A 27,773-nucleotide genomic window follows, 5' to 3' on the forward strand; every position below is an offset into this window, starting at 1 on the left:
ATGGCTGTGTCTTTCCATTTTCAACTGTCCCAAAGAACAGTTGAGAATTTCCCAACTGTTCCCACGGAATTTCCCAACTTCTCTGTAATCAACAAAGAAGGCCTAAAAATTCTGCACAAGACCAAGCTGTTTCCATGAAAAATTTCAGATTATTCATTCCAATGGGCCATTAGAAAACTGCTCTTATTGCCTTTGATTTCCTGCAACATTATTGAGGTATAATTGACACACAATAAAATAAATCCATTTCAAGCATACATCTCAATGAATTTTGATTGATTTATAGTGATGATAGCCACTATCTAGATATAGACAACTTCCATCTTCTGGAAATTTCACAGTTCCATCTAAGTTATGAATCATTTCAAGTACATTTTTTTTTGTATGGCATAAGGTAGGCGTCAAAGGTCTCTTTTTTCCTATGGATATCTACTTGTTTCACCTTCATTTACTGAAAAGACTATTGTTTCCCCCATTGATTTACCTTGGCAGTTCTGCTGAAAATCAACCATAAATGGGTGGATGTATTTCTGAATGTTCTATTCTTTTCCACCAGTCTATTTGTCTATCCTTAAGAAAATAAAGTATTGATTACTTTCACTTTACAAAAATCTTGAAATAAAGCAATATAAGCATTGCAACTCTGTTCCTCTTTTTCAGATTGTTTTGGCTTTTCTAGGGCCTTTGCACTGCTTCCAAAATTTAAAAGCAGGATCACAATTTCTACAAAAAAGACTGCTGAGGCCTTCTGGTGTCACAGGGATACTAAGATCACCCACTGTCTGCACCTTCCCTGACCATGCTGTCATGAGCTCATACCGCCTCATACCGCCTCATACTTTCTGCCTCATACCGCCACAGCCTCACTGAAGAATGCAGCCTTCCTAGGTCCAGGGCATTACAGGCAAAAAGAATCTTTCATATAGGGCAGCCAAGTTTTGCCCCTCTACTGCCTCTTACTGAATATGGAGGAAAAGTTTGCCTTGGGCTGATCCCTGAGGAATTCTTCCAGTTCCTTTATCTTAAAACTGGTGTCACAGGATCCTATATGCTTGGAACTGGGCTTATCCTGTATTTTCTATCCAAAGGAATATATGTGATTACCCCCCGAGACCCTCTCTAACATATTAACAGTAGGGTTGCTCATCTATGTAGTTAAAAAATACGGTTCATCTATTGGACAATTTGCTGATAAACTCGATGAGCAAAAAATTGCCCAACTAGAAGAGGTGAAGCAGGGTTCCATCAAAAACATCTAAGATGCAACTGACTTCAAGAAATCACATCAAGCACTGGTGCAGGAGCACCGTTACCTTTTAGATGTCCAGAGGAATAACACTGCTATGGCCTTGGAGGTTACTTACTGGGAATGACTACAAGGAGGTAAAGAAACACCTGTACTACCAGATGTCTGTGCAGAATATGATGTGTCAGAAGGAGCAAGACACATGATAAAGTGGTTGGAGAAGCATGCAGTGCAGAGCATCTCTACACAGTGGGAAAAGGAGACAATTGCCAAGTGCACTGTAGATCTAAAACTGCTTGCAAAGAAGGTTCAGTCACAACCAATTCAGTAAATGCATCTACCCCAGTTGCGACAGCTAGAAACAGCTGGCCGCCTAAATGGAAAATAGTTTATGTGACAAAATCTTTGTGTATTACTATCTACTGAAATTACAGTTTACCTTAACTCAAAATGAAAAGTTTGAATTTGACATGGTAAGAGAATAGAACAATCTATTGTGCCAATAAAATGTTTCTCATTCTTCTTACTCAGCATTTTCAACTGTTCCATGGTTACTTTTGAATAAGTAATTTGCTTTTAATGAAATTTGGTGCCTGACTAGAGATTATCAAATTATAGTTTAAATTTGTAATTAGGTGTATCATCTTAACAATTAAATGACAACTGAAACAAGGTTAAAAAAAATTGCTGAGGTTTTGACTGGGAATGTGTTGAATACAAAGATCAATCTGAGGAGACATGACATTTTTACCAAAATTGAATCTTAACAAACCACAAACACTGTGTATCTCTCTATTTGTCTTCTTTAATTTCTCTCAAGCAATGTTTTGTGGTTTTCATTTTACAAATCTTACAGGTATTTTGTTAAATTTATTCCTTAGTATTCCATTTTTCTGATGCTATTGTAAATGGTATCACTTTTTGAATTTCAATGTCCAACTGCTTAATACCTAATATATAGAAATACACTTAATTTTTTTAATATTGGCTTTTTATTTAGCAACACTGCTAACTTGCTTGTTAGTTCTAAGCAGGTTTTTATAGATTTTTTATGATTCTCTACATATATGACTGTACTGGTTTGAATCTGTGATTCAAAAGATTCAAGGCTCAGAAAAGCCATGTCCTTTAATCCTCATTCAATATTGCTGGCTGGAAGCTTTTTGATTGTTCCTATGGAGATGTGACCCACCCAATTATGAGTATTAACTTTTGATTAGAGGGAGATGTGACTCCACCCATTCCAGGTGGGCCTTGACTGGAATCCTTTAAAAGAGGAAACATTTTGGAGAGTCCCTTTTAGTGTCATAGCAACTACCAGAGCCCACAGAGCCAAAGACTCTTTGGAGATGCATCTTCCTTTGGAGATGCAGAAGGAAAATGCCCTCGTAGGAGCTTCATGAAACAAGAAGCCGGGAGAGAAAGCTAGCAGATGCTGCCATGTTCGCCATGCGCTTTTCCAGTTGAGAGAGTAACACTGAACTTCATTGGCCTTCTTGAACCAAGGTATTTTTCCCTGAATGCCTTAGATTGGACATTTCCATACCTTTGCTTTAATTTGGACATTTTTCATGGCCTTAGAATTGTAAGCTTACAAAGTATTAAATTACCTTTTTTAAAAAGCCATTCTATTTCTGGTATATTGGATTCTGGCAGCTAGCAAACTAGAACTACAACCATGTCATTTACAAATACAGTTCTACTTCTTCCTTTCAAATATTTACGCCTTTTATACCTTTTATTTGCTAATTACACTGGCAAGAGCCTAATACACAATGTAGAATAGGTGTGGATAGAGCAGGTATCTTTGCCTTGTTCCTGAACTTATGGGGACAGATGGGAAGATGCATTCAGTTGTTTAGCAGTAAGTATGATGTTAGCTTAAGGTTTTATATTAACGTCCATTATCAGATGTTCTAGTTTGCAAGCTGCAGGGATGTGATATACAAGAAACAGAATGGCTTTTATATATTAAGTTGCAAGATTGCAGTTCTAAGGCTGTGAAAATGTTCAAATTAAAGCAAGGCTATAAAAATGTCCAAATTAAGGCATCAACAAGAGGTTACCTTCACTCAGGATTTCTTTCTTAACTGGAAAAGCACACGGCGAACATGGCTATGTCTGCTAGCTTTCTCTCCAAGTTTCTTGCTTCATGAAGCTCCCAGGGGACGTTTTCCTTCTTCATCTCCAAAGGTCTCTGGTTGAATGGTTGAATGGGCTCTCATGGCTCTGAAGCTTTTTCCAAAATGTTTCCTCTTTTAAAGGATTCCAGAAAATGAAAAAGTTAATGAATTAATTAATTAAAGGATTCCAGCAAGCCAATCAAAACCCACCTGGAATGTGGAGTCACATCTCCCACTAATAAAGGTTAAGAGTTTGCTGGAATCCTTTAGGGGAGAGAGCCTTTTTTGGAAAGAGCAGCAGAGTCAAGACAGAGCTGCAAGAACCATGAGAGCCCATGCCAGAGATCTTTGGGGCTGAAGAAGGAGAATGTCCCTGGGGGAGCTTCATGAAAGAAGCCTGAAGAGAATAGCTAGCAGATGTCACCATGTTTGCCATGTGCCTTTCCAGTTGAGAGCATAACCCTGAACTTCATCAGCATTTCTTGGGTGAAGGTGGCCTCTTGTTGGTGCCTTGGTTTGGAAATTTTTCTGGACTTGCTTTAATTGGGACATTTTCATGGCCTTAGAACTGCAAACCAGCAACTTATTAATTTCCCCTTTTTAAAAGAAGAAGAAAAAAAAAAAAAAACAGCTACCCACAATTGGGTCTGTCACATCTCCATGGAGATAATCTAATCAAGTTTCCAACCGACGGTGCTGAATAGAGATTAAAGCAAATAGCTGTCTCCACAAGATGGATCAGGATTAAAACATGGCTTTTCTACGGTACATAATTCTTTCAAACTGGCACATCAGGTTTAGGGATGTGCCAGTTTGAAAGAATTTGATGATGAATTAGTTTGATGATGTCCTAGTGTTCCTAGTCTGCCAAGGATTTTTATCATGAATGGGTGTTGAATTTTGTCAAATGCTTTTTCTAAAACTACTGTGAAGATGATACAGTTTTGCTCTTTTTTTTCTGTAAATTTAATGAATTGCTTTGAGTGATTTTCAAATGTTAAAACAATCTTACATTTCTAAAAGAACCTCCACTTGTTCATGATGTATTATTTCTATAAGAGATTTCTGGTCTTTATTCAATAGAGTTTTGTGAGAGATTTTTATGTATATGTTCATAAGGGATTGGTCTCTAGTTTTGTTTTGTTTGTTTTGTTCTTTTCCTGTAGTGTCTCTGTCAGATTTTGGCATCATGTTGATGCTGGCTTCAGAAAATGAGTTGAAGAGTATTCCATTTGTTCTAGTTTGCTAGCTGCTGGAATGCAATATACCAGAAATGGAATGGTTTTCAAAAAGGGGAATTTAATAAGTTGCTTGTTTACAGGTCTAAGTCTGAGAAAATGTCCCAATTAAAGCAAGTCTATAAAAATGTCCAAATTAAGGCATCTAGGGAAAGATACCTTTGTTCAAGAAAGTTGATGAAGTTCAGGGTTTCTCTCTCCAGTGGAGAGGCACATGGTGAACATGGTGACATGTACCAGCTTCCTCTCCAGGCCACTTCATGAAGCTCCCCAGTGATGTTCTCTTTCTTTATCTCCAAAGATCCCTGGCTGGTGGAATCTCTGGTTCTCTTGTCATTCTGTGGTGGTTCTGTGGCTCTCTTCTCCTTCTCAAATGGAATTTTCTCCAAAATGTCCCCTCTTTTATAAGATTCCAGTAAACTAATCAAGACCCATGTATAATGAGTGTAGACACATCTCCATCTAATCAAGTTTAATAGATTGGAGATAACGTAATCAAGTTTCTAAGCTATAGTACTGAATAGGGATGAGAAGAAACCATTGCTCCCAAAAGATTGATTAGGATTCAAACATGGGTTTTCTTAGGGTACATAAATCCTTTCAAACTGGCATACCATTCCCTTTTATTTTTGAAAGAGTTCGTGAAACATTTATACATTTCTTTCTTAAATGTGAAGTTAAGCCATTTGGGCCTGAAGTTTTTTTTTGTGAGAGGTTTTTAAATTACATATTTAATTTCTGTACTAGATATAGAGCTATTTAAGTTTTCTACTTATACTTAATTCAGATTTTAAGTTACATTTCCTAAGGAATTTTCCCATTCATCTATGGTGTTAAATTTATTGGCACAGAATTGCTCATAATATCCTTTAACTATCCTCATAATGTCTGTATGATCTGTAGTTATGTCCCTGCTTTCATTCCTGATTGGCAATTTATTTTTTCTCCCTTTTTTTCTTGATCTATAGTCAAGCTATAGTTTTATAAATTTTGTTGAAATTTTCCAAGGGCTAGCTTTTAGTTCATTGATTTTCTCTGTTGTCTCTCCATTTTATATTTCACTGATTACTGCCTTTATCTTTGTTATTCCTCCCTTCTATTTTCTTTGGGTTTAATTTGCTACGTTTCTTGCTTTTTAAGGTAAAAATTTAGACTTTTTAGACATTTCATATTTTATAATATACTTAATGCTATAAATTTTCCTTGAGGCACTTTTAAAATTATATCCCACAAATTTTTTATATGTGTGTTTTCATTTTCATCCAGTTCAAAATATTTTCTAAGTTCCCTTGTGATTTCTTCTTGACCCATGTGTTGTTTAGAATTGTTTTTAATTCCCCCAAATTTGGAGATTTACCAGATAGCTGTTATTAATTTCTAATTTACTTCATTGTGGTCAGAGGACATACTCTGTATTATTTCAATACTATTAAATTTGTTGGGACTTGTTTCATGGCTAACATATGTTTTCTCTTGTTTAATTTTCTCTGTGTTTTTCTGCCATTGTTGGATACAATAGTCTATAAATGTCAATTAGGTTCACTTGTTGATAGTATTGTCTTTATATGCTTTTATATCCTTATTTTCTCTTTCTCTTTCACTATCAATTATTAAGTAAAAGGTTTTAAAATCTCCAATTGTAATTGTGGATTCTTCCTATTTTCTTTCAGTTCTGCCAGGTTTTGTTTCATGTATTTTGAAGCTCTGTACATTAAGGATTGTCATATCTTCCTGATGAATTGACCCCTTTATCATTATGAAAGCTTTCTCCTTATTCCAGGTAAGTTTTTTAACGTAGTTTACTTCATCTGATATTAAAATAGCACTCCACCATTCTTGTAATTAGTGTATCTTTTTCCATCCTTTTATTTTTAACCTCTCTGGTCTATATTTTTAAGCGGGCTTCTTGTGTGCATATATCATATGGTCACATTTTTTTTCCATTTTGACAACCTCTGACTTTTAATGGGAGTTTTAGACCATTTATATTTAATATAATTCTCAATATGGTTTGATTAAATCTACCATTTGCTGCTTGTTTTCTGTTTAGTCATTTTTGTTCTCTTTTCCTGATTCCTCTGAATTAATTAATATTTTTTTACTATTTTGTTTTATTTCACTAGGCTTACTATATATACAACCTTTTTATTTTAATTTAGTTTTTTATAGTAATTTCTGTAATGTTTACATTATGCATTTTTAACTTAAAATATTTCTTCAAATATAGCACTCCATATATAATATAGAAACTTTACAACTATAGACTTCTATTTCCCTTATCCTGTCTTTCAAACTATTATCATACATAAATCTCAAAAGTAAGTCATTGTTACTTTCGTTTTATGCAGTCAATTAATTTTTAAAGAGATTTGAAATGATAATTTTTTTTCTATTTCCCACATATTTACCATTACTGGCACACTGTATTCCAAGTTTCCATCTGGTATCATTTTGCTTTTGCCTGAATAATTTTCTGTAACATTTCTTGTAATGTAATGTATACCTCCTGGCAACAAATTGTGTCTGTCTGATAAAGTTTTTATTTCACCTTTGGTTTTGAAGGATATCTTCACCAGATATAGAATTCTAGATGACATTTTTTTTCTTTCAGACTCTGAAGATATTATTTCATCATCTTTTAGCTTGCAGAGTTTCTGAGATGAAGTCTCTGATCATTCAGACATCTGTTCCTCAGTATGCTAAGCATGGCTTTCTCCAACAGCCCTTTAGACTTCCTCTACAGAGATGGTTCAGAAATTTGATTATGCTGTGTCTCCTACGCATTTGTTTTTTTCAGTTTATGGTTCAATAAATATCTTGGATTTAAGAGATTATAATTTTCATCAAATTTTGAAAATTCAGCCGTTATTTATTTTAAAAATTTTGGACCTTCTCCCTACTCTCCTTCTTAGACTTGAATTACATGTACAGGAAACCACTTAATATTATCCCCCAGATCACTCAGAGACTTTTGGCTTTTTTTTCCCACAGTCTTTGTATTTCCTGTGTTATTCATCTTGACTCAATTGTCATGGATATAGATTCACTGATCTTTTCTTCTGCAGTGCCTAATCTGCTCTTAATCATCCAGTGACATTTTCACTTAGATATTGTATTTTTCATCTCTAGAAGTCCCATTTGGGTGTTTCTTTTCTACATCTTTTTTCTCATTATTTTTATGTTTTCCTTTAAATATTTATGCATGATTATGAAAGCTGCATTAATATCCTTGTTACTAATTCCATTATCTGTGTTATTTATAGGTATGTTTCTCTTGATAGAATTTCTCCTTATTATAGGATACTTTTCCTGTTTTTCAGCATGCCTAGTGATTTTTGCTGGATGCAGGACATTATTAATATTACATTAATAAGTTCTGCATTTTATCTTTCTTTAAGGAGCACTGGGCTTTGTTTTGGTAGGCAGTGAAATTAACTGCAAATAGGTTTGATTCCTTTAAGAACTATTTTTAAGCTTTTCTGGAGAGAGACTAGAACTGTGCTGTCCACTATGTAGTCACTAACTATATTTGACTGTTGAAATGTTGCTAGTGTGAACTGCGATGTGCTATAGGTGTAAAATATACACTGGATTTTGAAGACTTAATATGAGAAGAAGTATACAGAATGCATGTGCCCTTTTGAAACTGTTGTGTACCCCCAGAAAAGCCATGCTCTTTAATCCTGATTTAATACTGCAGGGTGGATCTTTTTTATTAAGTTGCTTCCATGGAGATGTGACCTACCCAATTGTGAGTGGGATCTTTTTAATTAGGTTTCCATGGAGATGTATCTCTGCCCATTCAAGGTGGAGCTTCATCTGCTTACTGGACGCCTTTAAGTGGGAATCATTTTGTAAAAAGCTTCAGAACTGAAACAGACAGATGTTTGGAGATACAAAAAAGAAAATGGCCCCAGGGAAGCTATTTGAAATGAGAAGCCTGGAGAGAAAGCGAGCAAATGTCCTCATGTGCCTTCCCACCTGAAAGAAACATCATCAGCCCTTTCTTGAGTCAAGGTGTCTTTCTCTGGATGCCTTAGTTTGGACATTTTTATGGTCTTAGAACTTTAAACTTGTAATTTAATAAACTCCCTTTATATAAAAGCTAACCCATTTCTGGTATATTGCATTTCTGGCAGTATTAACAAACTAAAACACTACCTCATTAATTTTTATATTGAATACATATTGAATTCATGACCATAGTTTTGGTTAATAAAGTTTTATTGGAACATGGCTATACCCATTTACTTGTGTTATGTCTGTGTTTTCTTTCATGCTGAAATGGCAGAATTGAGTAGTTGCAACAGAGATCATATGGCCCGTGAGTCCAAACTATTTACTAAGTGACCTCTTAAAGAATAAGGTTCCTTGTCTAAAGTAATCTTCACTCCAAGGATATTTCAGTCCTACCACTAACATATGATTCCCTGGGGTCTCCATAAATGTTCTAAGGATGAACAAGGACTCTCCATTTTCACTATTCAGAGCCCAAACATCTCCCTACTTTGTGTGTACTCTGGGATTTATTGAGCTTACAACTTCCCAGTATTTTTGCCCAGCCTTGTGGAGTGTCGCTCTATGCACTCATGTCCTAGTACTCAGCAAAGACTCAAGAGATCCTTCTGCATATTTCTGGAGTTCTTTTTCTGCATCACTCCCTGTTCTCAGAAATATGCCTCACAACCTCTCATCAGTTCAGCCTCTCCCAACTCTGACCTTGACTTCATCAATTCAGCAAAGCTGTCAAAATCAGTTAGGCTCCTTCATCCTGGGTCTACAAGTCTATGACCTGCTTCCAGGCAAAAAGGCATGGAAATTACCACTGAAATTCACTCAGGGATCACAGTCCTATAATACTGTTTTCCTTGCCTGAAAGAAGTTGTTTCATGGATTTTGTCTAGTTTTGTAATTATTTATAGTGGGCAGTTTTCTGGTCCTTGTTCCTTCATCATTAACTAGAAAGGGAAATCCCCTCTAATTGTCTTTTTCTTAAATCTGTTATAGAAACTTTATTAAGCATCTTTCCTTCCCTTTTTCTCACCCCAGAACCACCCCTTACTGCAGCAGGAGCCTTTGGGTTTTACCTGTACATACAAGCCAAAATCACAATGACCATGAAGACAAAGAGAGCCAGACACATGGAAATGATGATGCCAAATGGAGAGTGGTCCCTCAGGTATCACTGCTGGGTGTTGTATTGAAGGGCTGTGCAGGGCTTCTAGTCAATAAAGCAATGTTCGATACATTGAACACTGATATTCTGGCAAAAGAAACAGTCCAAGATCTCTCCTTGTAGAATGGGGCAAACTTAATCATCATCTTTCTAAACTTTCTTAAGTTCCTGGACTGCACTCCTCAGAAAATCCATGAGCTGTTCCAGCAGAGACCCAAATTTCAGAGAATTACCTTTAAGTTCTTCTTCTGGTTCTTGGTAAAGGATGCCACAAAGTCCAGTTCAGCTGACCCCACTTTTCTACAAACACATTCAGTAAGTAGCCCAGAAGCAAGGCCTGTCCATGCCCAGTAACAGGTCTTTAATGGAGTTTTGCAGCCACTCAAGGGTGAAGTAATTGGGGATGAAAAGTTTAGGAAATGATTATCACCAGTTCCAGATGCTATATTAAGTTAAAAAGATAGAACTCTCTACCTTTAGTAGTTTAACTAAAATAAAGAACAGAACCAAAATATAAATACATGACAGACAGATAATTAGATAGACAGTTGAAAGGTAGTGTTTTAGTTTTAAATGCTGCTGGAATACAATATCCCAGAAATGGGCTGGCTTTTATAAAAGGAATTTATTAAGTTACAAGTTTACAGTTCTAAGGCCATAAAAATGTCCAAACTAAGGCATCCAGATAAAGATACCATGACTCAAGAAAGGCCAGTGGGTCCAGAACACCTCTGTCAGCTGGGAAGGCAAGTGGCTGGCATCTGCTGGTCATTTGACTTCTCTTTTCAAACAGCTTCCCCAGGGGGGTATTCTTTTTCTGCATCTCCAAATGTCTCTGTCTGCGTCTGCTCTAAAGCATCTTCCAAAATGATTCCCTCTTAAAGGACTCCAGTAGGCAGTTTAAGACACACCTTGAATGAGCAGAGACACATCTCTATGAAAAACAACCTAATTGAAAGGTCCCACCCACAATTGGGTGGGTCATATCTCCATGGAAACAACATAATCAAAAGGTCTCACAACAGGTCTGCTTCCCCAAGATTGGATTAGGGAAAAGAGCATGGCTTTTCTGGGGTACACAACCATTTAAAACCAGCACAGGTGGGTGGTAGGTACGTAGGCATGTAGATAGATAGATGATAGAGAGATAGATAGATAGATAGATAGATAGATAGATAGATAGATAGATAGATAGATAGATAGATGGAAAAAACAGTCAGTTTGAAGAGTTTTTATTAGTGATGATTCTTTATTAAGGATTAGAAACTCATATTTGTTGACAAAGGAAACACTAACCTTATTGCACCTGATTTTTAAAATATTTCAGAAAAATGTGGGAAAGAAACCATTTGTTAAAAACAGGGTAAGAAATGATATTTTAGCCAAAGCACGACAAGGGAAGGAAAGGATTGGAAAGGACATAACAATGAATAATTGTGTGTGTCAAAAATAGGGAACTTGAGGATAGGTAAAGGGGCAGAAAGTTACATCATTCAAAGCAGTAAAAAGGAGAAGAGAGAAGAGATAGAAAAATAAAGGATTTGGAGCACAATAGTCCTAGGCTCACAATAGGTGCTCAGTGAAGTTCATTGGATGGATGGATGGATGGATGGATGGGTAGGTGGTTGGATGGATGGATGGATGGATGGATGGTCAGAAGAACATAATAGAAAAGGATGAATATGATGGCTGAGATGGGTGAAAATTTGATATTGTTGCAGACCAAGAAGGAACCTAAGGGTAATAGACAGAATTTAGTGGTGGGTTTTGCTACAAGGCAGGATGGTGACTATTAACTTTTTTAAACACAAATATGTTTTTCCCTAGCTAACTCATGCTTGAGACCTCAGATAAAAGATCACTTCCTTAAAGAGGCGTTCCCTGACCATCAATCTAAACCAATTTACCCTTTTGTTTCCTCTCGTGACACCGTGAATTTTCCTTTATAACACTTAACCAAAGTTTATAAACAAATATTTTTTATGATTACTTGTTTAACGTCTATTCTCCTACTGACTGTAGGCTCCATGTGGGGAGAAAATTTGCCTTTTTGCTAAGTACTGTGTCCATGGGTCCTGGCATAAAACCTGACATAATATAAAGCTCCCAATAAGTATTTGGTAAATAATGCATAAATGAATGCATAGATTCAAATGACTGAGGTTGGGACCTGTGGAGATGCAGAGTTTTGTGGCCTTACCAGACTTATGAAGATTGAAGCCTGCAGTGACCACCAAGGAGTGGCTCTGGAGCGAGATAAAATGCCCTGGAGTTGGAGTCTGAAAGTCTGGGTTTAACTCTTACCTCCACTATTTACTTGGATTAACTAGGGCAAGGTAACTTTTCCAAGTTCCGCTTTTCTGATCTCTTAAGTAAAGATAATATGCCTCGTGGTTTCTATAAAGCTTGAATGAGGAAAATGTTCAGAATTTCTCAGATGTTTCCTCCCGAGAACCCCTCAAGAAGGACCGGAGGGTCACACCTCTTTCAAACAAAAGGCTCACGCAAAACAGATGCAGCAGTCCAGCTGAAGCAGCAATGCAGGAACTTTTTTAAAATCGTTTTCATCTTGAATGTTCATGTAAATATTGCAGTATATATGATAATTTATATCTATATTGCTTCAATATTGAAATCATGTTTTACATTAATTCCATATTGAAATATTGAAATTACGTTTTCAATTATTCACCAGTTAATTTACCTAAACTTTTCCCCATAAAATCACTGAATAAAATCAATGCTTGTAAAAAAGTGTACCATGTTATTCTTTGGTTTTCCATGTTCTTGAGAAGCATGGATTTATGCAAAACGGCCTGCCACGTGATGAGTAGATCCTCCATAAATATTTATGGAGGATCTATCTACCAGAGGAGCTGCGTGGTTGAATCAACAGGCAAATCAGAAAACGTGAAGGGGATTCCTTCCATAGAAGTAGAAGGGAGCAGTCTTGCTAGTCTGGAGATAAATCAAATGGTAAAGGTTAGAGATGATCTGTAAATTTGTTTGAATCTAGATAATCAAAAGATTATTATAAATATGTGGAATTTAAATAATAAATTATTATAATAGTTGTCAAAGATAATTATCTTTGGTTTCATTCTAAGAATCTAATATTTTAAAAAGTAAGACCATCCCCCTCCCCACCACTATATTAACACCAACAGTTGGGCAGTTCTAAATCTGAATTAGCCAGAAATATATGCCCTACATTCAGCCAAGTTTCAATTTCCATTTCTAAGGCTTCCATTCAATAAAAAACATTAAACAGGCTAGCACTAAAGCAAATCCCCTTACAAACTAAATGATCTGCTCTCAGCTTTCTCATTACAAAGTGGGATAGCAATACTCACATCACAGCCTGGTTAAAAGCATTATATATGATGATGCAAGGAAGCAAGTCTGGTACAGAGCCTGACAACCAGAGTCACCCAACTTCTAGGCTTGATTCATCTCTATCACTAATCCCCATTAGAATGAAAGCTCCACGAGAACAGAGAGTTTTCTGTCTTTTCAGTGATATACTCTGAATGTCTAGCACAGCTCTTGACACATAGTAATTACCTAGTAAATACTTACTGAGTCCTCAGATAAATGTCCAGTCCTGACATTTACTTTGCAAATATTTTTCAACTGTTTGATGATGAATTAATGATTCTATTTCCAAGCACTGAATCATGATATAGTCTGAAAAGGATGTTTACCTGATTTGTAAGTATACGTATATAAGTTTTTGTATAACTTTAAACATTAAATCACATTTATGAGTCAGCTTAATTGAAAAGGACAAAGCATTATGAAATCCAAGCCATTCTCAGAAAATTCAATTTTGTTATTCAGCATAAGTTCTTAATGGATTTAAGTATAAACTCTTTGGCCTAAATTTAAGCACTGTGCCATATAGCCTTCACTTGTCTTTCCAACCTCGTTTTCCCAAGTCTTCCACAGGATACCTCTGCTGGAACCACACTACTTCCAGACACGCTATCCTCCTCTGCTCCATTCAAATCCCTCCTCTTACATGAAGCCTTCCCTGACTTTCTCAGGCTGCAGTGATGCACTCTCTCGTTGGACTACTTCTTTTGTTATTCAACTCATACTCCTCACAGGTTGGTAATCTTTATGCGAACGTGTCTGTTTTTTCCATTCCAGATTGCCAACTCTTTAAGGACAGAAACTTGTAAAAATACTTAATTCTACCCATATTAGTGTCTATCTAAGTAGAGGTCTAGTAAACATGGTAAATAGAGTTAAAATTAAATCATTGGAAAACAGCATAGTCAGCACTGACACCAACACCATCCCTGACAATAAAAAAAGCCACAGAAGACATTGGAGAATCCAAGTCTCTCACAACTTGGACCCAAGTCCTCCTAAAAGGGAAACACGGAAATGAAATAACATAGTTAGGAATGATGCTGCGGCATCCAAAAGGAGTCGTATTACCATTAATATCGGTATTATAAAAATACATCGTGCCCTATTTTTTAATAATGCCCATTTGCTTAATGCTAGGCACTTACTCAGTAACCAAATCAGCAGCAGGATGGGGACATACCTTTGATCTCTGTTTCTGTGGGCTTTGGCAAACAGCTGACGTGTGTTTATGCAATCAGAGGTAGAAGAAATACTGTAAAGAATTACTTTCTTTTACTTTCAGTAATTCTTCTGATTCCCTTGATATGAAACATCAGCCAGGAGAAGGAAAAGTATTTTCTCTTGATTTAATGCAAAACCTTTAGGGAAAAATGAGTGTAATTTTCCTCAAGTTCCTTTCTGACCACTTCCTGTGACATTTAAAAATCTTATGCTTCTTTTCATTTAGTTGGATCCAAGCAATAATGATAAATAAGGATAATGGGGGAAGGGTCATCCAATCTCTAATATAAATAGATAAACATGGATTCACCATCTTTGGCTCTTTCAGTAAGCATTCCTTGTTTAATCTTCAGTCTAATTTTCTTTCCATTTTTATGTGATCAATAGGACATTTGGGGGCTCCAGAAGAATGTACTTTTTAATTAAATATTTTCTATGGGAAATTAAGCTCTAATTAATACTATTTTGAGTGAGGCTTCTATTTTCAGTAATAAACTCAGAGATACTACAGAAAAATAATATGAAATAAAGTGTAAAATGTAAAAAATATATAAATATGCATATAAATATATATAAATCATAATAATATTTTTATGTACAAGGAAATTTAAATGGAAAAAAAGTCATTTATATTGTCAAGTAACTTGACAATATAGTTGTTAGAACAATATAGAACTGTCCATTAGTATAAAGGGTTATAACAAGAACTACGAAAAAGACAAAGTTTTTCCTCTAATTTATTTACAAACAACTAATGAAGTTCAACTTAATTAGAAATATATAATGGGGTGGGGGAGGAGGAAAAATTCCAGAATATGAAAACAATTTTTGTTTGATCTTTTGGAGAATTTCTTTTTCACATTTGAAAATGAATTTTGAGTTGTACATATGTATTTTTAAAAAGCAATGATACAGGAAGGGTTTTTTTAATAAGTCACCCAAACTTTACCTTCCTACACTAATTTTTAAAACCATGGAATAGAAAAATTATTATCTAGAATTGATAACATAATCGACAGTGTTATTAGGGAGGACATCAGACACAGTATTATTGTGTTCGAATTACATAATGCATCTTTGTCAGCTCATCTGCACCAAATGATCTAGATTAAATTAACTGTTGTTTTTCTTTTTTTAAGGATCTAAGTATATTTTTTCCTTCAAGTACAGAAGCCAGGAAAGGGAAATACACTAAGAAATGTGACAAATTTTGTCATTATCCAAATCACACTATTCATTTAATCAAATTGCTGAGTCCTAAGGACCGGACTTTGAAACAGCACTTTAAAATGCAACAGAACATGGAACTCCTTGAGATATTTGATGAAGGTAAAAAAATAACTGAGATACTATGAAAAGAATCATTCCTCTGACCTGATACTAAAACCTCATCAAGATGCTTCCTGTCTCCTCTGGATTCTTGGGAGCTTTTTAAGATGCCCCCATCTTCATAGCACCAAATAAAAGTGAATTGTATGGGGGGGTGGCAGGGGCACAAGAGTAAGTTCAGTGGTAGAATTCTCGCCACCATGCAGGAGACCTGGCTTTGATTCCTGGCCCATGCACTTCCCCAAAAACAAACAAACAAAAATTCACCAAAATGGTGCTGCAATAACAGGATACTCACATGGAAAGATGATGAAATGTGACACCACCATACAGCATACAGAAAAAAGAAAAGAGGGAAGGGAACTGTATTGGAAAAGCTTGCCAAATAAGAAAATAAAAAATGAAAAAGTAGAGAGAATTTAGGGAAGATCTTCATTTCTCAGACTTCCTCAAAAGATTTTTTTACTGCAATTTTATTGAGATATAATCACACACCATATAAACCATCCAAAATATACAATCACTGGCTCACAATATCATCACATAGTTTTCACAAAGTGTTAAAAGAAACATAATCTATAGGGATGAGTTTATAATTGTACCATCATCAATTTCTGCTTCTTTTGAATCCTCACTTCTCCTATCATCAGCACAGAAAAGGAGACTGTTTAGATAAATTGCCATGTAGCAAAAGTCATACCCAATGAATTTTGAAAGTTTTTCCCTCCTTTTTTAGAAAATGAATATTTTTACCACCATGAAGATACTATGGCCACTAAGCAGGATGCTATGTTCAGTCGTGCTAGAATGCTAATGATTTCCTTTATGATGCAATTCTAATTTTTTTAAATATTCCCCATAAACTTGTAAAACTTAATAGGTGTCAAATTCAATAATGTTTAATAGTTAATAGATCCATTTGCAATTATAATGAAAAAAAACAAAATGTAGGCCTAAATAGAGTTCACATAAAATTATTTACTAAAATATTCTTTAGAATGTAATAAACAAAATATTATATTGATATGAGTATAGACACACGCTACAGTGTAGATGTTTTGTTCCTATCCTAACCGGGTAACTTTAAAAAGACAAAGTTGATAAAAAGTCCTGTGCATAGTTCAAAGTTCTCATTATACTCCTTTTTTCCCCCCTTCACTCTTTCAAAATTTCTGGAGATAAGTATCTTCAAGACAGAGGGAAACAAAAAAGACAAACAGAGGAATGTCCACAGAGATACATCTGACATATTTCAGAGGGCTGTCAAGATAGAGGAAAGCACAAATCAATGAACAAAAAAACTAAATGCATAACATATCTCCTCTGGTGTGGGAACACATGAAAAGTTAAAATTAATTAACTGAGGGTAGAAGAACATGGCTAAAAGGACTGGTAGCTGAGTGGGGGAGGGGAGAGGGTGGGGGAACAGAGTTAGGGAGACAAACAGGATGCTGGGAGGTGAGAAATAAGGGTGGGGAGCAGTGGGCAATCTCAAGAGGAACTAACAGACCTGTTGCTTATAGTTACCCAGAAAACCTTCAGAACAATAACAGACAAACAAATGTAGTTTAGAAGGAAACGTGAGAAAAGCTAGAACCCTGATAACTGAGACAGTCGAGTCCACGCGATAATGGTGCTTGTGGAGCAATTTCTCACACATTTGTATCCAGTCATCACTGCTGACACTTCTGTTTCCCGTTTAATCAACAGATCCTGGCAAAAGACTATGGGGAGAAGGAAGGTGGACCTTGTGCTCCAGGAAGTATATTTCTAGCTCTTGAGAAATGGGAACTTCAGGCCTCTTCAGAGTGGTATGCTGGTTGTTGCTGTTTGGGTTTTGTTAATTTTCACTTGTTCTCTTTTGAGATGCTTTTAAAGTAAATGCATACTCTGTTGAGGGAGAATTGCAGGTCCAAAAAGCCACGCAGTTACAGCCATTCAAGCTGTTAAAAAGCTGAAGAACTGGGTGCACGGGTGATTCAGTGGTAGAATGTTTGCCTTCCACACGGAGATTCAGTTTTCATTCCTGAACTATGCCCTTTCCGCAAAAAAAAAAAATCTGAAGAATCAATAAGAGATGTCCAACTTCTCCCACTGTCCTTGCCTCCCGGGCTTCTCCTTTCCACCTCACTGCCCTTCAAAACACACAAGCAAAGAGCCACACATCTGGGTTCAAAATATACTTGAGGTCCCACATTTAATAGTACACAGCTTGCACATTTCTTTGTTATTTAAAAAAAAAACACACACTTAAATTTTCTTATTACAAAAGTAATACATGCTTATTCAAGAAAAATATAGAAAAGTATTGAAAGAAAAGAAAAATGTACCACCCTTGCTTCTGTCACTTGGTTATGACATTAATATAATTTTGAACATTTTTTCCAGGATCTGTTTTCTGTTAGCAAACCTTTCTAAATTGCAAGGGTGATAAAGAACTCTCTCCTGCTTCTATACTTGTTTTTCTCTACAACAGATGAGCAAAACCTCCAAGGCACTTGTGAGCATGGACTGGTAGCCAGGTAAGGAGAGAAAGGAAGGAAAGGTTGAAATCCTCTTCCCAGGCCAGTACCAGGCAAAACTATGCAACTGCCCTTCGAAATGGAGGGAACCCCCCCCAAATTTCAGGGTTTTGGAGGGGCAGGCATAAAAAAGGAAGATGGCAAGCCTATTTCCCTAGAACATAATTTACTCACTATCTCTTTGCCGGTTCAGTCACTGAGGTGGGGAAAAACATATGTGTGTGTGTGTGTGTGTGTGTGTGTGTGTGTGTGTGTGTGTGTGTGTGTGTTTCACTCTTTGGTGCATGTACCACAGTTGCTGCCTCCTGCTCTGCACTGTTGGTTCCTTATATTAAAGTCCCATGTAATGTTATTTTTATACTCTTCAATCGACTTGCTTGTTCAAAACTCCTTCCATGTCTACTTAAAAAGAAAAGTTCCATCCCCTCAGCATTCAACTTCCTCCCCAACATGGCCTCAATGGACCTTCCCTGTGTATCTCATGCCATTTCTGGGAGTCCATATCCCTGTTGGGTCTTTGTTACCTCTGTCTTTTCCAATTTCTAAATGTTATTTGTAGCCCCCTCACCCTCCAGCAATAAAGTTTTAGCAAAGAAGTCACCTCCTCCATGAAGATTTCCTCTACATCTCCCTGACCTGATGTGATTTATTTTGCAGAAGTGTAAGCACCTTGAAGACACAGACCAAATTGCACATGCATATTCATATTTCTGAATGAATAAATGTATCCTTTCAGCTTTTTTAAGGTTCATACATATCATCATCATTTTTCTAAATTGTGCTCATTATATTCTACATTGTGTTATAATTAATTAAGCCATTATTATATATATATATATTATATTCTTTCAAAATCTTTAAATGCAGGGATCATATTATACCTAGTTCCTGCACTACTTCTCTTTCTCCCACCAAACCCATGATAAATGCCCAACCAATACTTATTGAACTAAATTAAATCCATGATTTAAATCCTAATAATTTTTCCTTAATACAGACAAAAGGGGTAGAAACAGTAAAAAGCCAGCCTTATTGCAAAACAAGATGGAAAATGGAATGTAGTTGTGCTGGTTTGAAACTGTTGTGTACCCCAGAGAAGCCACGTTCTTTAATCTTGATTCAATATTGTTGGGTGTGATCCACCCAAAATGTGGGTGGGATCTTTTCATTAGGTCGTCTCCATGAAGATGTGTCTCCACTCATTCAAAGTGGGTTGCTTACTGGAGTTCTTTAAGAGAGAACCATTTTGGAAAAAGCTTCAGAGCCAGAACAGACAGAGACATTTAGAGATGGAAAGAAAACACTTGCAGGGAAGCTGCTTGAAACCAAAAGCCAGGGGACCTGCAGATACCAGCCATGTGCCTCCCCAGCTGACAGAGGTGTTCTAGACCCATCAGCCTTTCTTGAGTCAAGGTATCTTTCCCTGAATACCTTAATTTGGACATTTTTATGGTCTTAGAACTGTAAATTTGAAACTTAATAAATTCCCTTTATAAAAGCCAAGTCATTTTGGTATATTGCATTTCCAGCAGCATTAAACAAAAACAGTAGTTTTCTGACGTTGTGGGTCTTCCATGGCCTACTCTTTCTGGCATTCTGGCTCAGGAGAAATAGAGGTAGTCCCCAACTTAGAAATCAGTTACATTCTAAATTTTTATATTTGTATGTCATTGATTTGGAAATGACAATTCATTTCCCCTTTGAAACATTATAAATATTGTTTTAATATTCCTGAAAAGTCCCCCAAAGCTGAAAAAATTCTCAGTGAAGCAGAAATTGCCTAGCTACAATAAAAAGTAGAAACTAAAACTACTGACATAGTTTACTAGTAAAATAAACAATTAGCAATTAAATAGAATGGATTATTTTTAACCGGAATAATTATGACTCAAGGAGAGCAGGTTTAACTATAGGAAAAGGATGGTATATTCCAACATTCTCTCCTAGTTGCCTAAATCTTACCCTCAATCCCAAATCTGGCTGTAGTTCTGGGTAATTTCAAGATCCACAGGGAACCATGATCAATACCCCAATCACTCTTTGTCATTGTCTCCTCATCTTCAGGGATCTCCTCCACTTTTCTGAACTGTCCCATTCCTACAGGCACTCCCTGGAGCATGCTACCCTCTGGGACTCCTTCACCTTTAAAATGTAAAACATTTATCCCCACTCTGACTATTCTAAACTTTCAAGTCAATGGCTATGTTGTTCCCAGCACACCTTCTCTTCAACCTGTTTGGAACATCCATTTCACTGATCCTTCTGCTGTCTCTCTAGAACCCCTTTCTGTTTAATGCTTCCACTTTAGAGTCCAAGATCCAACTTTCAACCACTTTTATGCCACTGTCCTCACCAAACATAATCCAGGACAATCCCAATTGTACACCTGCACTAGAAATGCTAAGCGCTCCTAGGAGAAAAAAATCATACATCCAATTCGATCTTTATCAAATCTCTTGATCACCTAACTCAATGGCAATATTTCATGGAAATCCTAAATTGGATGATGATAGATGGGTGAGTGGGTGGATGGATGGATGGATGGATGGATAGATAACATAAATGGAGAAGAATTCCTGGGCCCCTTCTTATGCTTTAGAGATGGACAACCCTTAGTCAAGCACTTCTAATTTTACTTCAAAATATATGGCTTTATTTTCCTTTCAGGTAGATGTATCTGTGCTGCTCATAATTCACAAACACATGACACTCTCCTAGCTTTATAACCATAATGTCTATTAGCGGTTAGAACTAAAAGAGGAGAAACTTTCCTGGGTAATGAGCAAACTCCAAAAGAGAGTGGAGAAGGAAGAAGGAATTTCAGGAAAATGTATTTGTGTATCAGAAAGAGATCGCCTGAGATGGAACTAACTATGAGATAAGCCATGAAAGAGGAAATGGGAGGTTTGTAGCAGCTTGTTTCTACTCGATTCTAAATCAGTGTCAACACAGTGTTACTATCTTGGGGTAGTTTAGTTGACATCCACTCATCAGCAAACACTTATTGAACACCTCCTATTTGCTAAACACCCTTAAGGAGCTTGGGAAACAGGAGTGAAGAAGCCAAAGTGCCTGCTTTCATGGAGTTCTCATTCTAATGGGGAAAAAAAGATTATAAATAAATCAATGAGAAAATTTTAGCTAGTGATATGTAAAAACAGAAGAAAATAAAACAGGATTATGACTTAGACAGTGACTGGGGAATGGGAAGGTTCTTGTCTCAACCTGGTAGTGACATTTGGGCTAAAAACTACATGGTGATGTTTCCCGGTGCCTGTCCATGCAAACAAATAAAAAAAAACTAAATGGTGAGAAAATAGCTATCCATATGAAAATCTGAAGCCTTGAAAGGACTCTTGCAATTGCTGACTTCTAAGTATGGACTTTTACAGGCTGGATAAGCATAACCTGAGAAATGCAGTACAGAGGAAAGAGTTCTGGAGTTGGGGTCAGAAGATCTGAGTTCAAAGCTTGTTTGCACCACTTTGCAAACTATTTGGCCTTAGGCAGGTTACTTAACTTTCTTAAGCCTCTAGTTCCTTTATCTGAAACATGGGGAACTCAACAACCTATTTCACAGATACATGTATCTGGTACTGTATGTGATACTGGGGATATAATGGTGAGCAAAACCAGACAGTATGGTAGAAGAGAAGCAAAATGACATCTTGACAAGTGGTATGAGAGAGATCATGCTGAGGAAATCTGAGCTAATCGGGGAGATCATGAAAGGCATTCCTGAGGACAGGACTTGAATTGTGATCTGAAGGAGGACAAGGCATTAACTAAGCAAAAAAGAGAAGGAGAAGTAGCCCAGGCAAAAAAGCGATTGTGTGCAAAGGTCCTGTGGCCAGCGGAAGCATGCTGAATACAAGGGACTGAAGAGAGCTTTGTGAGGCTAAAGGACAAGAAGCAAAGGTAGCAGAGGGAGAGTGTGCTGCCAGTGGGCCCTGATGAGGATGGGAGTGGGTGGAGGGAGATGTGCACATGGTAGACTTTGCAGGACCTTGTAGGCCATTTTTAATGACTTTTATCTTTATTTTAACACTAGGAAACTGTCTTAAGACTTTGAAGCAGGGGGCGATATGACTCTATTTGCATTTTGAAAAAATTCATTCCGGTTGCAATATAGAGTGTGGGTTAGAAGGGGGCTAAAATGGATGCTGGTTGCCCAGTTAAGCGGCTACTGCAATTTAACTCCAGGTGACCAAATGGTAGTGGCTTGGACTACCATGGTGGTGGTAGAGATGGGAGATGTAGACAGATTCAAAAGATACTTAGGAAGTAAAATCAATAGGACTGGGTGGTAGATTGCCTGTGAGGGGGTATAGAAGAAGGGTGTTAAGATGACTTCTGGGTATCCACTGGCATGTTGTACTGTTTGAAGCTGTTAGAACAGAAAAAGCCATGTTCTAATCTAATCTTGTGGATGCAGACCTATTGTGGGTGGGACCTTTTGATTGGGTTGTTTCCCTTGGGTATCACCCACTCAATTGAAAGTGGGTTTTAATCCTTTTACTGAAATCCTCTATGACGAGAAAAAAAACCAGAAAACAGAGAGAACTCAGAGCCGACACAGAGAACAGAGAGATGAAACTAAGTGAAAGATGCTTAGAGAAAGAAAACCCCCACCAGAAGCCAGAGGACCCACAGTTGCTGAGAGATCCATTTTGAAACCAGCCCTGAAGAGAAGGGCCAGTATATAGCACCATGTTCTTCCTGTGTGTGCCAATTTGAAAGTGTAGTGTACCTGAGAAAAGACATGTCCTTTAATCTGGATTCAATATCGTAGTGTAAAAACCCTTTTGACTAGATCATCTCCAGAGATGTGATGCCCCAGTTGTGGGTGTGACCTTTTGATGAAATTATCTTTGCGAAGATATGGCATGCCCATTTGTCAGGTGTGGCCTTTGGTTAGATGGAGATGTGACTCTGCCCATTCAAGGGGGGTGGGTATTGATTAGTTTACTGGAGTCCTTTAAAATCAGAAATGTTTTGAAGAAACCTTGGATGCAGATGCTTGGAGAACAGTTGCTTCAGAGCTACAGAGACATGGATGTTGGGAGATGCTTGGAGTGCCAACAGAGAGAGCAGATGTCTAGACACAGGTAGAGTCCAGCAGACATCGCCACATGCTTTCCCATTAAATGCTAAGCAAGCAAGAACCCAGAGCTGTGTCCCAAAGGAGCTAAATGAATGCCCACAGACACTTAGAGAGGAAACCACTGGCATCAGGAGCTGGAAGCAACGGAACTGGGAACAAAGACCAGCAGATGCCAGCCACATACCTTTCTAGCTGACAGAGGTGTTCCAGATGGCATCAGCCTTTCTTGAAGGAAGGTAACCTCTTGTTGGCGCCTGAATTTGGGCATTTTCATGGCCTAAGAACTGTAAACTTGTAATGTAATAAATTCCATTTATGAAGCCATTCCATTTCTGGTATATTGCATTCCAGCAGCATTAGCTAACTAATATACCATAAGACAGAAATCCCAAAAGTGATCAGCCTTTTTGAATGAAGGTATCCTCTTGTTGTCTCAATTTGGGCATTTTCATGGCATTAGAATTGTAAATATGTAACCTAATAAATCCCTCTTGTAAAAGCCAATCCATTTCTGGTATATTGCCTTCTGGCATCATCAGCAAACCAAAACACACATGTAGATCAAGGTTCTCAGTGGTGGCACTACTGATACTTTGTAGAAGGCTATCTTGTGTGTTATAGCATATGTAGCAGCATCACTGGCCTCTATCCACTCAATGCCAGTAAGCCCCACCCCCAATCATGACAGCCAATGATGTCTCCAGACATTACCAAATGTCCCCTGAGGGAGGAACTGCCCCAAGTTAAGAACCACTGGTCTGGTTGGATGCTGGCTGGTATCATTTACCAAGACCATGAACACTGGAATTCCAGTGTTCATTACCTATGTATCAATAGGTACAATTGATACATTACCTATGTATCAGCAGGTTAATTAGGGCTTGGGCTATAGAATGTAACTAAAAGTTGCCTCAATAACACAGACATTAAATTCTCTCACATGACAATAAGTCAAGGGGGATTAATTCAGTAGCTCTGTGGGTATCTTAGCTTTCCCCTCATGATCAAAGATGGCTGCCACATCTTCAAGCATCACATCTTCACATAACACCTTCCAAACAGGTTCTGGAAGCTTATTCTCATAAGGGTCTCCTTTTGTCAGGGAGAAAAATATTTTCCATAAATAAATACAGCACACTTCTCTTCAGATTCCACTGGCCAGAACTAGGTCACAGACCTACTCCTCAACCAGGCACTAGCCAAAAGGACTGAGACTGCAATGACTGGCAGGGAGCAATGACGGTTCTTCCACTGATCCCAGGAGGGGCATCCTTCTTGAGCATATGCTGCCCAGAAGCCAAGCCAGACAGGGCTGCTGTTAACAAAGACAAAGGGTGAAGCAGCTGCTGCAAGGACCAAGCTTAAGGTATTTCATACAGCCATGATTTATTGAACACCTAACCATGGACAAGACACTGTGCTAAGTGTTAGGGAAGAAAACAAGACCTAGGCACCACTTTTATCATCTCACTCTGCTGCTTAAAAACATTCAGTGAAGGGAGCCTCATCCTCCTTCTGTTTCACTATTTCAAAGCCCTTGGGTTTTTCAAGGTATACATGTTCATGGCTGCTTGCTGCCCCAAAGCTTCCTCTCCCCTCTTGAGCTGAGAATGAATGACTTCTTCTAAATTCATAGAACACATTTATTCATTTTACAAATATTCGGGTTGAGCCTCTGGGCCCTGGGAATTCAATTTTGCTAAAAAGACAAGGTCCCTGCTCTCACAGTTTCCATCCTGGTGCCACAGAAAGATAACTAAATAGTCAACTACAAAAAGGCATGAAAAATGTTATAAGAGGTAAAACATGGGTACTGTCAGAGCATCAAGAAGGAAACCTCAACTCATCTGTAGGTGGGGTGGGAGTGAAGTTGAGAGAACACATATTTGGAAAGAAACATAATTTAAGTCGAGACTTGAAGGATGAACAGAATTCAGGGAAATGAGAATGGAGGTCAGAAGTTGGGGGAGGGCGGGCAATAGCGGCCCAGTGGCAGAGTTCTTGCCTGCCATGCCGGAGACCTGGGTTAGATTCCAGGTGCCTGCCCATGCAAAAAAAAAGTTGGGGGAGAAAGCAAGGAAGCTATACTACCTAGGAAAATGAGCATGTGCAAAAGGCCAGAGATGAGAAGAAGGAGGTGGAAAAATGCTCATTAACGCAAGAAGAGTGAGAAAGGGAGACCAAGGAAAGATGAGCCTGCAATATAGATACAGGCCAGGCCATGTAAGGTGGTAAGCCCTTGGACTTTATCCTAAAGGAATTCACTGAAGGGACTGACATGTGTGGGTATGCATTTTAGAAAAGACACTCTTACTCCATTGTTTCAATACCTTTCCACACTTTAGCCATGCTACAAACATGGTGATCAACAACAGGACACTGCAGCAATAGGGTGGACCAAGGTAGTGGTCAAGAAGTGGGTATGTGACTAAGCAGGTCCAGGATTCAGTGAATGATGAGCTGTGAGGAGTTCAGAAAGAAAAGGAGTCAAGGATGACACAGTTGTAGTTCTGGTCTGAGCAACTGGACGGATGGATGGTGGTGTCCTTCACTGAGTTAGTGAGCACTGGATGGACTTATTGTACAAGTTACCTTGAGGTGCCTCCCACAGGGCACTGAACACAGTGTGTTCATTAATTAACCTCCTTTTTATGGCTTTCCTCCTCCCTCTCAGGCCTTCCATATCAAAGCCCCTCCCTACTTATCTTGGATCACATTTCTCAGATAGACCTACTTCACTCTTCTCCCTTGGGTCCCCACCCACATGAACACTGTAACAACAACACCAAAAAATGGTTTATATGTTACAGGTTCTCATCACTATGTGTCTCTTAAATGCAGCCTGTATTTTTGGAGCATCTACTATGAACCAGGCACTGAAATGTAAACAATACCATCAGTCATCATTAGCATGATTTTTCGGCTTACACAATTCAAAGGCATCCAATCAGACATTTAATAATGTCAGTGATCAATTAATTGCAATTATAATTGACACGAACCCAGTATTTTTTGTTTTTATTCATTTATTCTTTTATTAAAAGACACACACACACAAACCTTACAACTCTTTACATTTTGAAGATTAATATTTAAATGATGGCACAAAATCCGTGTCAGTCTGGTCATTCTCCGCGTGATCTTTTATGTAAGTGCATTATTTACAATATGCAATTTCACTACTTGAGGTTACCCGGTACTAATTTTATAATACTGTGTAACTACATAATGGGGCATGGGGCTCGGAATATACAATATATAAGTAGTACCATGCCTGGATGAAGAATCAAAGAGAGAATGGTGAACTTAAAGGGCCTTTAAAACATCTTGAAGCAATAATAAGCCATAGATTGAAGCAGGGGCGTTTTAAAACAATTCGCAGGACTAAAACAATTGGCCCAATTTTTCCCTTTGTTCTTTTTATTGCCTTCTTTTTTTACAATAATACCATTTAAAAAGAAAATCAAAAGGCATCAAACTCTAGTACCAAACCATACAAAGTCCTCCAAGGACCTGGCTTGGATAGAAAGCGCCTTTCCACCGCCCTGCTTGGAACGCCCTGAAGGCCACTGAGCACGCTCGCGCTCGGTTCCAGGGAAGCAACGTGAAACTAAAGGTCCCCGATCCGAGCCCTTCCCCGGCCCCGGGTTCATGCATTGGGCAGGAGGATCCGGAACGAAGTTTGTCAAGTTTTCCCGCAGGCCGGGCTGAACAAATGCTGCCGCTCTGCAGCTGCCTTTCTGCCCCAGGGGCAGGCCAAGCCCGTGGGAGGTTTGCCCTGAGCGGGGCCTCCGGCCGCTCAAAAAAGCAACAAGGGGGTCCCGGAGCCCCGGGGCACAAAGAAAGAGCGCGCCAAGAGGATGTCGAACGACCCTGGAAATTCTGGACCATTTAGGCTTGGGGGCAACCCACCGTTCCCCTTTCCCCTCCGCCTTCTTTCCCTGAATCCGTTCCCGTCCACCCGCTCCCACACCACCGATGCCTTTTTTCTTTCTTTCTTTTTATAATTTCAGAGAGTTTTATTTACTCGGCCCAGGAGGGGCCGCGCTGGCCTTGGGGCCCAGCCCTTCCCGCCGCGCCCGGGGCCGCCCTTCCCGCCGGAGCCGGCTGATTGATGGCCCCGGCCGGCCCGCGTCCCCCGCCTCGGCTCGCCCGCGAGTCTAAGGCTGTGTGTTTTGGAAGCCGCGCAGCGGGTTGCAGCACTGTGACGCCCGGAACGGGCAGCGCCGCCCTTCCTTTCCCCCGGGCTCGGGCGGCGGCGCGGCGGCGGGTCCCAGGCGGGTGGGGCGCGGGCCCCAGGGAGGAGGGCGGAGGGCGCTGGGCGGAGGGTGCGGGGATGGGGCACGGGCGGGGCCTCCGGGGCGAGGGCGCAGGGCGTGCGCTCAGGGTCCGCCGCTCCGAGCCAGGGCGGGGGGCGGGAGCTTTTGGGGCGGGGG

The 27,773-nt window shown here is 38.5% G+C and overlaps 1 protein-coding gene and 1 pseudogene across 6 annotated transcripts in view; one reads left to right on the forward strand and one right to left on the reverse strand.

Annotated features, from left to right (window-relative positions):
- On the forward strand, positions 1 to 27,232 carry LOC143663720 (uncharacterized; annotated as a pseudogene).
- The window catches only part of LOC143663134 (uncharacterized), a 67,877-nt gene that overhangs the window by 39,025 nt on the left and 1,079 nt on the right, over positions 1 to 27,773 (reverse strand). The gene's annotated exons all lie outside the window — the stretch shown is intronic.

The sequence above is a fragment of the Tamandua tetradactyla genome, chromosome 19 (assembly GCF_023851605.1).
Source record: "Tamandua tetradactyla isolate mTamTet1 chromosome 19, mTamTet1.pri, whole genome shotgun sequence".
Taxonomy (NCBI): Eukaryota; Metazoa; Chordata; class Mammalia; order Pilosa; family Myrmecophagidae; genus Tamandua; species Tamandua tetradactyla.